This window comes from Neolamprologus multifasciatus, chromosome 16 (genome assembly GCF_963576455.1).
Source record: "Neolamprologus multifasciatus chromosome 16, fNeoMul1.2, whole genome shotgun sequence".
Lineage (NCBI taxonomy): Eukaryota > Metazoa > Chordata > Actinopteri > Cichliformes > Cichlidae > Neolamprologus > Neolamprologus multifasciatus.
In genome coordinates this window covers 25,278,683-25,292,285 of record NC_140454.1, presented here as the reverse complement: position 1 = coordinate 25,292,285, position 13,603 = coordinate 25,278,683, and the positions used below count along the sequence as shown (strand labels likewise).

The window sequence follows — 13,603 nt, the reverse complement described above, 5'->3', positions numbered from 1 at the left end:
ATGAAAACTGTGCAGCTATACCCCGTATCATGGTTTGTCATTTAACAGCAGAACTAATATGAGTGGTGCCTGAAGTCATGGAACCTTAGTGTTGTGCTTTGGTAGAATTATTTACGGGCCAGTCATTATTTTTACCTTCAGAAAGGTCATTTGTCAAGCCTCTTTTAATTGGGTTATTTTTCATGGAACAAACACAACTGTCTGGAGAGTATTTCATTTAAAATGTTGATAAGCAGCCGATTGTTCCTGTGCCTGTCATCTGCATTATGATGTTGTAACGCCAGGGCAGTGGTGAACTGAGGGGCTAGAAGTGTGCTGCGTTGCAACATAAAAATTAGCATATTTTTTTATTACTACAGCAGAGAAAAGAAATTCGCGTTAGAGCCGCATTACGGAGCGCATTTCTTTATAAATATGGCCACTTAACACAGAGCATAAATTAAGCAGGGTTTTTCCATTTGCGAGAGCATTTGTGGAATTAATGGTTTGTTTTTTTCCTTTTTCTGTTCTGACCATTTCGTTATTTCCTTGAAGGAAATGTGAAAGCACTTAGGTTTTCCCCTGCTACCTATTTGCATTGCATTATGGTGCAGGTGCAGTGGCTAGGGAAGGGTCTGGAACCATGCTAATGAACAACCTTGTTTTAATTAACTTCAAGTTAAAATGGCGTGAAATTGAAAATGATTATTGCCAAAGTAAACATCCCTAATTAGGATATAAGGGGTGTAAGTAAATTATTTGATAACTATTGTTTATGTGGAGCTTTGCATCACCTGGTTTGGGTTAGGAATTAATCTCCAAAGCACAAACCGAATGCACGAGGGCAGACAATCTAATTCTCTGTAAGTGGAAGAAATTATCATTAGGGCTATTCAATAATTTATAGCTCTTTTACCATTTAGCTTACTAATACATATTTTACTTCTTGTAATTGTTACAGGTTGGGGCAGACCCAGCAAACAGGTTTGCGCAAGTGGCATATTTGCTGTTGGCACAAGTAAATGAGATAAAATAATCAGTAAAAGTCAAATAGAATTCTTCATGAATTTTTTATTGTCACCCTGTCAGTGCTTCTACATAACTCAGGATCACAGGAAAAGGCTTCCGTAAATTCAAGTTAACAACTAAATAATACTTAAAATACTGAGATTTTTTTCCAAAAAAAAACCGAAGTTAATTGTGATTTAGATCAAAAAAGTCTCACTGTCCCGTACTTGTCATATTTCAGTCAGTGCAGTGCTGCAGAACAGATTGAAAGGCTGGCACTGACGGGAGGGAATGTGCCACTGGGTGATGAATGAGCCTGTCAGATTAGAGACAATTTGATCATGTCTATTGACTCCAAGTTTAATTTCACTGATCGCATCATGACCAGCGATGCATGTACAGACATATGCTCACTCATTACAGCTCGGACTGGCTCCTCTCCTTGCTTGCTTAAGATTTCTCTCTGACCTGTAGTCTGCTCGGATGAAAGCAAGTGTGCATTTTGACACCTGTATCTGCATTTAAGATTCATCCATTTGGGAAATTTTTTCAGTAGCTAAGTCCTTGTGATTTTTAATACTGCTTCCACTGGCCAGTGACTTTAATCCTGTGCACATAACCCTCCAAACAGTCCAAGCACATCCTCTGCTGTTAGAAGTTTGAAACCATGACTCATTCTCTGCTTAATCCAGAGAAGAAATATGTGAAGTAATTTCATTAAAAGCAGATAGTTTGCATTAGCTTTTAGCAAAATAATTGTAAAAATAATTGTCCCTGTCAATTAAATTAATAGAACTTCAGTTTGAAATCCCTCTGTAGACCTTGATTCAATACAACAAGGCTTTCAACTGTGTAACGTTTAATTAATTCAGATTGTAGAAAACGAAAAAAGGGAAATATATTGGCAACTAAACCAAAGTATTATATCCAAATCCATTTCTAAGTGACTTTGGCAGCAATAAACTTACAGGTAGTGGTTATAATGTGCTGAATTACCCCAAACAGCTAACCCATGGAGCACCAACAAACCAAACCCGTAACCAACCTGTTCTCATAGATATACAGTACATGGAAAAAAAGACTACAGCCTTCAAAGGGCAACTTATGTGGTGGTGGCATGTAATGTTGGGAAATAACAATCTAATCGACAAAGATTTCGACAATGAAATGTTGTCATTTTGCATTAATGTAAAATTTGCATTTTAGTAGGTTTAGTCATCTTTATATATTTTATGTATTTTAATTGGAGTCCACGATTGTGTCAAAGATTGAGTTCTGTCAGCAATCTAATAGTGGCAGTGTTGTGTGTGTGTGAATGAATATTGAAGCAATGAACCTGGATTTACCCAGATTTGACTGAGCAGTAATTAAATCCCACACCTGAGCCAACAACAATTTTCCCAAATTCATGTTATTAAGTGTAATTAAAGATAAGCGAATCAATAAAAAAATCATTAAAACTGCACCAGCTTTTTTCCACCGTTTCACCAAACTCAAGTGGTGCAGGCAGGCTAGCCTGTGGCCATCCTTCCTACTTGTTCATGTTAATGGTGCAGGTGGCCTTTTATCCACTTTGGATCACCTTTGTGTTCAGAAATTCTCTTTATTTTTGAGCCTTTGAATCTTCTGTAATAAACGGTAGTTTAAAAAAACTGCACTGCTGAGTTGTACATTTCCAACGAGAATTAGCTTCCTAACAATGAACAACCTGAACGTGCTTTCAGAGATTAGGGTGGCTTCGCTTTCGCGAATATTCGGTTGTTTTCCTGTTTTTACTGAGATTACCTCAGCGGTGCACTTTGTCTTTTAAATGCATGTTTAGGATCGGGTATTGGAGGGATTCTTATCTGTTCGTTCATGCTGAAATTACTTTTACAGATCAATACTAATTCACCCACAGCGATTTGAATCTTTGTTCACTTTAATATGAACTGTTTAGCTTTGTGATTTGGGGGTTTCTAATATTAACACAAAGAGAAATTTAAAGTGACAAAAGAGTGACACTTTGTATATTGATTAATGTAAAGATAACCCATAAATTCATCAATAATAAATGACCTGTTGCTGTCTAATTATTTGGATTGGCCAGAACAGGAGTTGTTAAAATTTCAATCACTTTATGTAAGTCTGAGGACCACACATGAGTAATACACAAAAAACCACACACTCTTAAGTGTTTATGTTGGTTATTTTTATTGCTCTAGTCCACTAAGTAAGTGGGATGAGTTGAAATTGAAGACAAATGCTGTGGACAAAGGAAATGTACCACAGTACAATGTTTTCTTGTTGTGCTCAAGTTACCAAAACCTGCTGTTGGACCACAGGACACACTTTGAGAACCTCAGGTCTAGAAATTGAAAATGAAATAAAATCACAAAATATTAGAAGCAACACCTAGGCACGAGGTAAAGTGCTGTGAAAGGTTTTTATCTGTGATAGCTTATCACTCTGTGATCAACCAGTTGTTAAAAGCACCCTGATTTAAGCTGATAATGACGGTGGATGATTACAGGTGTATCGGAGCAAACTTTAGACACAAGCCTTTGAATCCCAAGAATTGAGTGAACTGGTAGCTTTAACATTTGTAGTTTTCTGAGATATATAAGCTTATATTAAGATTAGAAGAATTTTTTTCATTGTTTTGATGTGCGCACAGATATTTTGGCATTGTGTCTGTCTAACCCGTTTCTTTGTCTAAGCGTGTATTTTTTTAATAATTTTACTCAATGGTTGGAATCTTTGCATTGCTTTGCTATGTGTCATTGAAGATGATTTTCAAACTATAATGCCCGTCTTTAAAAACACTAATAACTGTGTTTGTGTTGAAATGTTTTTTCAAGGTCTAGAATAAGTGGAATTTCGTGACAGAAAGAAGGCCAAACATGTTTGTTTTTTTTTCTCCTATCAGCTCAAATATTTGAGTGTACTGTTGCTGCATCGAGGCTGCATTAAAATGCACAAAATAGGCTTTTACCGCAGGAAAAACAGACAGGCTTCAAAATAGAGAACGCTTAAAATACAACAGAAGTGAAAATTATCTTTGCAAGGCAGAATTAGACTCATATTTGTATAAACATTTTTGCCAGAAATTTGCTGCATGCTGTTTGTGCTCTTTGCTCAGTTGTTGACCTGACGGCTTGCCTGAATTATGGTATTACAAATGCTTTCTGCAGTGCAGATGCGTTTTGTCAACACAAGATGCACGTCCTTTTTGGCTCACTGCAAATTAGTGACTTCCTCTTCTAAGAGAAGGTTGCAGTTGACTGTTTGTACACTCTCTGGTCCTCAAAAAGTAAGCACATTACAATCCCCAGCTGCCAGGGGAATGCCGCAATCACAGCCAAGGCGATGGAAACATGCCACTGGGAGCATCCCCCCCAAAAAAATATATAGTGTGCTCTCAAATTCGGAATAGCCGTGTGTGATTTTTGAAAATACAGCTCAGGGACAGTCACATTTTATTAACATCATGCAAAGCAGTTAAGTCTTTTTAGAGCTGCTGTCTGCAGTGCTGTATGATGAAATAGTCTTTTTCATCTGTTAATTTGGCTTTTTCCACAGTTGCTAACAAATGCAAACAGCAGAAATGGCAAGAGATGGCTGTAAAGACTTCTTTGGGTAAAAGAAAAACCAACCCTAAACACACAATGTTCTTTTTAAGGCTATACCAACCATCCCTGTAACCCACTTTCATAAAACCCTTTGAATAGTCAAACCCAACATCAAGATTGGGGTTATCTCTCTTTTAGATACTTGGATAACGTAGACATGTGTGCTCCTGAGTATCCAAACTTTTTTTTAAAAAAAGGGGAAAAAACGGAATTATTGGCTTTAATACATCAAAAAATGCTGCATTTAAAATAAAACAAGAGATAACTGGAAGAGACCATATAAGCATGTATATTTATTTGTCCTCACAGAGTCTAAGAGGAGCTAAATTTTACATTCACAAAGTCTCACCACGTTACCCTGAGCAGCAGTGATGGAAGAGTGTGTAAATGCTGTCATTGTAGTAATTGCTAAGCAGCAGTCCTGTCATTAATGACACAAATTTGGCAAAACAACTGTCATTCACTAAAAAACAATTTTTTCTGAATTTTCTTCCTGACGTTCAAAGTCTCATTTGAAATGTAGTCAGGGCAAACACTTGTGCTGCAAACATTTCGTACATCATCATTTATCATGGAAATTCGTTGTGATATGAAAATTGCTCTGGGCCCATTATTATTGTCTTATAATTATGAATGCACTACGTTATCTGCACTGGGAGAAATTCTGTCTGCAGCAGCAAAGTACTCAATGAGCAGAGAATAGTGAAACTTGAAAATGTGACATAAATGGCTGCAAATCAACATGTTTCAATAGAAGCAACTTTTACCTTTCAGACGAATGGTCTCTGTTTATAGTTTGCATCACATGTTTTCAAGTTCACAACCTCTTGTCGAGCAGTGGGCAAGCATATGCATAGAAGTCAGCATCTTCCACTCAAACTACGTGTGATGGCAATACCCTGCAAGAAGTTTTAGTTTAGGGTGCTGCACTGCAGTGCATACATTTTTGTGCCTATTCGTCTGACAGCAACCTCCAGCAACCACTCGCCAACTAAATGGGGAATACACATTGTCCTCTAGAGACAAACATAAGAGTTACAATAGTTAAAACATAAAGTTGAGAGTCATACATGGAGATATGTTATGTACTTTCTGCATTAAAACAAACTAAGGTTTCTGTTTCCTGTATTTAAAGACTCCTGAGGTGATTATTAGCCAATACCAGCCTGATGTAAAGCATGTCTTGTTTTGGCCACAGGCAGCAGATTTTTAGGTGCATACATTTTTGTGTCTATTCGTCGGACAGCAACCTCCAGCAACCTATGGATGCCAGTGGGACACTAACCAGTCTCTATCTTCTGTGTGAGTTTCTGTGATAGTTTTCCCTTGGAAGCTTCACCCTTCTATTTAAACATATCAGTGTCCTTTGGTCGTCTCTCATTTATCTTCTTGTAGCATGTTGTTGTGTAGAAACATATTTTGCTAGTTATGTCACAATTTCTTTGACACTAAGCTGTGTTGCTCTTGGTAGATTACGATCGTCACTATTTAAGAACCCAGCTGCATCTTAGTGTATAATTTAGCACATTGTTAGTAGATCACTTGTAAAGCTTTACACCCCTAGTGGTGTATTTTTGTGATTGGCCTGCATATTAAAGCTTGCTATGAATATGTTAATCACATGGTGTTTTGGTGATGGTAGGGTAGAGCGCCATTTGTTTGGGTTGAGATATGTTGACTGGATATAATTCAGGTTCTTTTTCATCACTGACCCTCTTGTGCACAGTGGATGGGGGCATTGTCATCATAGAGGAGACCTGTCAGGTTTACAATGGATAAAGGTCATCACTCAGAGCAACTTTGTATGGCTTTCCAGTGACCCTTCCTTAAAGGGGAGAAGGGGGCCTAAACCATGCCAGTAAAAATGATGATGGTTTTCCTTTAATTTGTCACATTGGGCTAAGTCTAGACTGATGGGTTTTCTTTTAAGATGTGCAGGACTTCAGGAGGTTAACCTCAGAAGTTAGTTCATTTTTGCACCGGAATCCTGTTTGATAATCAGCTAATGTTTTCAGGGCTCAGCTCCACAAAGGCCAGATCTCTGTGGAAAATATTCCAATTTAAACGAAAGAACAGAGCACTGGCAAAAGCAGAGAGGAAAGCCATTCCAGCGTGCTTTAAATTGTGACAGAGTGACTCTTAATGTTGAGTTTCTTCACAGTGTCACAGAAAGCACTCTTGAAATTTAGGAACTGGTGATCAAAAGCATGAGCTTCAAATTAAATGGTACACTTACTTTTAAGTATTTGATGTCCCTTCATTTTATGGACATTTGCAAGAGTAAGATGGGAATTTTAAACATTTGATGCATTACAGGGCATTCTTACTTAGGCTGGATGTCAAACTCAGCAGATAACCTTTAAAATCCAGACTGTTGTCAGTCATTAAAACACAAGTGACAAACACAAATTGCATGGTGTTGCTATGATTCATCCTTTCTTGTGCCTTATGCCTGTTGCATCATATATGACAGGGTTGCAGCTGACAACGGGGATAATGATACAGGGACATCCTTACTCCCTTACAACTGTAAACCGGCAGAAGTTCATACCGATGGAATCGGTGGTACAAGGTGTAATTTCTCCACAACCTGCACTGTATTAACGAAGTGGAATAAAGTCTAATTTACTAGACGGGTTTTTTCTTAAGTTGTTCCTTCTTTAGTTATCTGACACTCCCCTTTTACTCCAAGAATAATATGACAATGTTGTATATATTTCGAATGCTTAAACTATCCTTCGTTAAATCGCGTGCCAGTAGGTAAGCTCGGAGAGGATGAAGAGCTTTGTTGTCAAAACACAAACATGCAACTAGAATGAAATGCTTATTTTATGTAAAATATGGCCACCTTTTGAGTACAAGTGTTTGGGTTTGAGAGGATTTCTTTCCTTAAAATCACAGAAATGAACTTGATCTGATCAAACTGAATTTTACAGAAGATTTGCTGCTACATATCAAAGGGCTTTGCCTGTCATGGGTTTCTTTAAGTCAAATAAAAGACAAATTTGGTGGTTGAGTGTCACTTTAAACAGTTTCTAATTAAGCATCAAACCATCCAATCTCAGTATTTTTATATATCACTGTGCAGCATCATGCTACCAAAAAGTCCATGTGATGTATAATTGAAGCACTTTTAGCACTCATGGTGGATTGTCTGTAGTGCAGAATACAACCTTAGGCACTGTTATGTGTCTAAATATTACAACAGTGACTGAAGTGTCAATGCCGAGTGTAATTTAGTGGAGCTGTAATAACACCCTGTTGTGTGACATTTCAAAATGGAAAAAAAAAGGGGGGACGGAAAGAATTAAACAAAGAACACTGAAAATTGATTAATCTTGAAAATAAATTGATTACAAGATCAATTTATTTTCAAGATTAATGAGATTATTTCAGTTATGACTCAAAATGTTTAATTTACTGAATGCCAGCTTGCACGTTTAAGTTGTGCGCAATAACACTGTGAACTGTTATTGATCTCCACAGCTGTCACAGTTCTCTTCCATCACCATATCCACAACTTAGTTACTCCGATGCTGTCCAAAGGGAGTTATGTGGTTAAGATTTATTTAAGGAACTTTCAAGTAATTCTTGAATGTTCACTAAGGTGAATGCAAACTGCATATGCAAGCAAGAATTAAACATTTTTGATTGTATGACAGCTGCTTTCTCTCTTTACTGTTTTTGTTCACTGTCACGAAGCATTATTCAGTAATATATGCAGAGAAATATTACACACAGCTACGCTCATGCTCGGTACTTTCAATATGCCTCCATTTACAGGATGAAGGAGGAAAAAAAAGAAAAGAAACAAAAACAATGGTGTCTAAAGAGGAGACCAGAAAAGACATATCTCCAGAAACTCTAACAGAACAGCAAAGGAATCAACCGGAGGATGAGCAGCACCTAATCTATCACACCGACATGAGATTCACTACTTTTGCTGACAAACAAAATCCATATCATCCAGCATCCATATGATTGAAATTAGACTGTAAGTGATATCATCTAGCAAGGATGGAAGTAACCTAATGAATGATTCAATAAGAAACTCCTGTATGTCTGTCTTTTTTGTGTAGTATTAAAAACTGATCTGTGTTCTTTTAATTGTCTGGAATTTTGCTAAAACTATTTATTCCTTAAACCTTGCTGTGCCATGTCTAGCAGTGGATGCTTATCAAGAAAGGTAACCTGAGTTTATTTACAGATGTGTTGCATCACTGGGAATGAGAACTATTGTATTTATGGCACCATGTTTAACCAGAGGAAGCAGATTCCTAACCCGTTTAAAAGTCATGGTAGACTACCTGTTTCTCCAACCTAACAACATCAGCAATCTGTTACCTCTAGATAAGAAATAAAAAAGGATCAGTTACTGCATATTTAAATGGAAACTGAAAAATGTCATCCAGTCAGAATACAGTCAGTGCAGCGATCTAGACAAAACTGGACAGCACAGCAAAAGCTTTCCATTTGAAAAATCACAATGTAATATTAAGTATGGCAATTCTCATTTGACATGAAGGAAAAAAGCAATAACTTGGCCTCCACCACTACCACCACCTACTAAAGTCTGAGTATCGGATCCATCATTTCAGATCTCCCGTCGTAAAATGGCATCGTTAAAATAGTGGCTATCACACAGAAAGCGTCGTGCAGCTTATCCTCCTTTGATTTTTCATTCATAATAACATTTTGACACCCCCACACTGCAAACCGATTAGTGCAGTACAATAGCAGCCGCCAAAGTGTTCAAATCAATGATTTCAGACACACAGTGTGGAAACAAATCAATTATTGTTTAAACACAAGGCTGTGATGTCCACTAATCAAAAGATGAGAAGTTAAATTGAAGATGCTCTGTGCAATTCTGAGGCTTTTTTTTCCCTTTTCTTATTTTGGATTGCAAAAATAATACAGACCTAGTAACAATCACCGATGCTAATAGACTGCTGTCATTAAATAATAAATTGTGGATTTCAGAAATCAATATTATTTACTGAAAGGGAAAATCAGGCAGTGCTGTTGCTGTTAAATGTACACATTTCTGTGCAGTCATTATTGTTTTCACTCCACTGAATAAACTATTATAATTGTTATCTTTCCAAGATGTGCTGCAGTACTGTGCTGCTATCCTTTTGCCAGTGATAAATAACTTCTGTCATAATGGATCCAGAACTGTGTGCGAGATATTAACATGCCTTTGTTATTTCTGTCAGCAAATCTAAAGCTGTTATTTATATTATATAACTACATAAACATTCGTATGCTCTTTGTGCTGGAGTAAGTGGAGTTGACTTGGCGTTTTAATACTTTCAGAAGTTTATACAGTCACTGGCCACTTCATTGGGTACACCAGATACACTCTGTTACTAATGGGTTGGACGTCATTTGTCATTAGAAGTGCCGTAGATTCAACAATGTGCTCTAAACATTCCTCAGATTTTGGTGCATATACAGCTGATGCGTATCCATGATGTTATTCTCCAATTACATGGATTGAAACTGGTGATTGTTGCCTTTCTAACAGGTTAAAGCTGTAAGTTTATTCTCCTGTGACCTCTGACATCAGCAAGGTTTTTTCACCCAGAGAACTGACTCTCACTTCATATTTTCTCTTTTTCTGACCATTTTCTGTGAACCCTAGAAGTGGTTGTGTGGGAAAATCTCAGCAGATTCTGGAACATTCGAATGAGTTTATCTGACACCAACAATCATGTCAGGTCACATAAATGACCTTTCTTTCCCTTTTTGATGCTCAGTTTGAATGCTAGCGGGTCATCTTGACCACGTCTGCATGCCTAATTACATTGAGCTGCTGCCATTTGATTGGCTGATTAGATATCTAAGTTAATGAGAAGTCAAACATACGCTTAATGAAGTGGCTGGTGAGTGTACATGAAGAATTTAGATGAATTCACAGTTTTCATTTCACGTTTCAGAATAACGTATTTAAGCTTCTCCAGCACTGTCATGGGTCTAAGTTGTCATTGCCTCCATAAATTGGAAAAGCAGTCAATAGCACTAATAGATGAGTGGGTACAAAAATATGTCTGTACAAACTATGCATTTGTACATGTGATGTGTTTCAGAAGAGAAATGTCTTGATTTAAATGTTTATTTAGAACAAATCTAATCATTTATATTTTAAAAAGTCAGTATGCCAATATTATCCCAATTGACTGTCCATTGAAACAATAGCAATATCTGTCTAATTAATTAACTTTTAAGTAGACATCACCTCAACTACTATAAGCTGAAATAAGGTAATCAACTGGAGATGTTCTGAATGAGTAGTCATGGTTATTGTGTTTTTTACCAAATTAAATTAAATTCTGCATTAAGATACATTTTTAAAGCCTACACTGTGGGTACTACTTACTGATATTGCAAAGCTGTTCTTAGCATTCCTCGTGTGTACTGAAAAAGTAAGGCAGAAAATGACCTTTTCTTGTTTTCAGTGCTTTAACTGATGTAATGCAAGAAAAAAGGCAGCGAGCAACTTTACAGCTCTCACGTGAAGGTCATTTAAAAGTAACTCTATGCCAATATGGTCAAGAAGTTATATGTATAGAAATACCTAACCATCTCGTAAATCTGAATTTCTTCTATTTATTTTTGGCCCAAGAAATAAAAAAACTCTGTGGTATTCCTTTTATTTATTTTTTAATTTTTTATGCTTTATCATTTTGGTCAAAAAGAGCTGAAAAAAATCAAGTTCACGGGCTGAAGATTTAGTTTGCAATTGTTAGTTTGGCTGCAAGTAAACCCTTACATTTTTGGAATATTTAAAACATTTCCTTCAAAACAGTGACTAAATAAAAAAAAAAAGAAATGATCCAAAATTTGGACTGCCACACTCTGGATTTCTGGATTATGTCTGTAATTTGGAATATGAAGATACTACGTGATGAACTGCTCTTTCACAGTCATTACTCCACCGTCATGCTGTCACTCAAATAAATTGCGACAGAATTATCCATGATTGCATTTGAAATGCAAAACGAGGCAAACATTTTAAGGCCGTTGAGCTGCCAGCAGTTGCAAGGTAATGCAAACCTTAACACAAAGGTCCTATTTGATATTTCTAAATGTGCACCTGTAATAATAGGAGAGCGCACAGCAGGCTGTCATCTCCTGTATTCTGCTTCTACTATTAGAACGCATCCAGCAATTTCATTAATTACTTCTTTAAGTCACAAGGCTTAAGCAGGGGGTCCAGTCTTTATATTTGATGACTTGCATGAAATGAAAGCTGGTGATTCTTTTCACACTGTTCACACTTTTTTTTTTCCCTCTTCCTCTTCAGTTCGAGTCATTTCGTGCTGTGTTTTTTCTCGACTGCAGCCAGGCTGTGCATTATGTTATTCATCAGAAGCCTCCTACCTGTGATGTCTAGTTCCAAGCAGAACAGCAGGTGATGCAGTTGACACCCTGAAAACTCAGTTGAATCATGCAGTGGTGCAGCTGCCCTGCAGCAATTATGCTTATGAACCTATAAATCACAGCTTAATAGGAATGAGAGCTAAAAGAAGCAGAAGCTAAAAGACAAGTGGTACCTCCGTGGAATTGTCGTCTCAAGTCCATTGCTAGTTAATTTATTAAAAAGAATTCCTCACAGATATCATAGTCAGACTCGTAAAGCACAGATGAAGTAGATGTAGTAGCCCTCATAAAAGATAACTTGTAGTGGTTGGCCTATTTTCATAGTAAAATGCGTGAAATCATAGGTGTTACACAAAACCTGTTCTTTTGAATCTATCATTTCAATGCAACGTTAAAAAAGTCCTTGTTTTTCTTTCTTTTTTTGTTTAAATCAACACACTTGCCCACCAACAACTTTACTTCAGGTCTTTATCTGGGTTGCAGCACACTTAAAAATTAAGTGAGCATTATATGGTGGCATTAATTATGTAGTAATTTACACCTGCAGCACTTAGACTTTGTACCATGGGTCTTCCTGTAGGAAATATTTATTACTATTTTCATAGGATTTATAACTTTATTAAAATACTTAATAATGGATTGGATTTATATAGCGCTTTTCAAGGCACCCAAAGCGCTTTAAAATGCCATTATTCATTCACTCTCACATACACACACTGGTGGAGGCAAGCTACAGTTGTAGCCACAGCTGCCCTGGGGCAGACTGACAGAAGCGAGGCTGCCATATCGCACCATTGGCCAACACCAGTAGGCGGTAGGGTAAAGTGTCTTGCCCAAGGACACAACGACCAGGACAGAGAGACTCGAACCGGCGACCTTCCAGTTACAGATGCGCTTCCCAACCCCCTGAGCCACGGTCACCCCTAATCTGATATTAATATTGTTGTTAAAACTAGTCATGCCTATGTAATTGGGTGGAATGATGGTGCAAAGGTTAGCACTGGCGCCTCGTCTCGGTTGGAATCTGGAGATTCTGTGGGTTTTCCACATTCTTCCCGTGCCTGTTCGGGTGTCCTCCAGGAGACCTGCATATTAGTGTGATTGCTGTCTCCAACTTGGTTTTGTATGTGAGTGTGGCTAGTTGTGGATAAAATGCATGAAGGGATGACTCGCGATATTATTAGACAATGCAAGTCTGTCTTAAACATATGAAGAATTACCAATGTCTCTAAAAACGATCAAAACAAAGGTGCATACAGTTACACACAAAGCTCCGCCTTGCAGAAGTTTTGCACCTCTTGGTAAATGTTTGGTGGTTCTTTTTTATAGTATTTTTTTAACATGTTGGAGATTTCTCTGTCTCTGTGTTTTGCTTTCTTCGTGGTTCCATCTGTTTGAAGTGGAAACAGTCATCTTAAACAAAAGCTCTGGTCTGTTCACTTATATCTGTTCAAAGTTTTACAACTTAAGATATAAAATTACTTTGATTGTATGCACTAAATCTTGTTCTGTACAGTCATACGGCTAGAAAAAAGCCAAGCTAAGGGAATCTAATGGAAGTTTATTGTAGATTTGCAAACAAGTAAATTGACAGACTTGAAAAGAAGATATCAGCAGTT

General features: G+C 37.3%; 1 long non-coding RNA gene across 1 annotated transcript in view; it reads left to right on the top strand.

The window, feature by feature from the left end:
- The window catches only part of LOC146500920 (uncharacterized), a 31,613-nt gene extending 23,167 nt beyond the window's left edge, over positions 1-8,446 (top strand). The window contains exon 3 of the long non-coding RNA XR_014869901.1: positions 8,382-8,446. This is a non-coding gene — a long non-coding RNA (uncharacterized LOC146500920). The remainder of the gene's footprint in view (positions 1-8,381) is intronic.
- Positions 8,447-13,603: the final 5,157 nt, after the last annotated feature.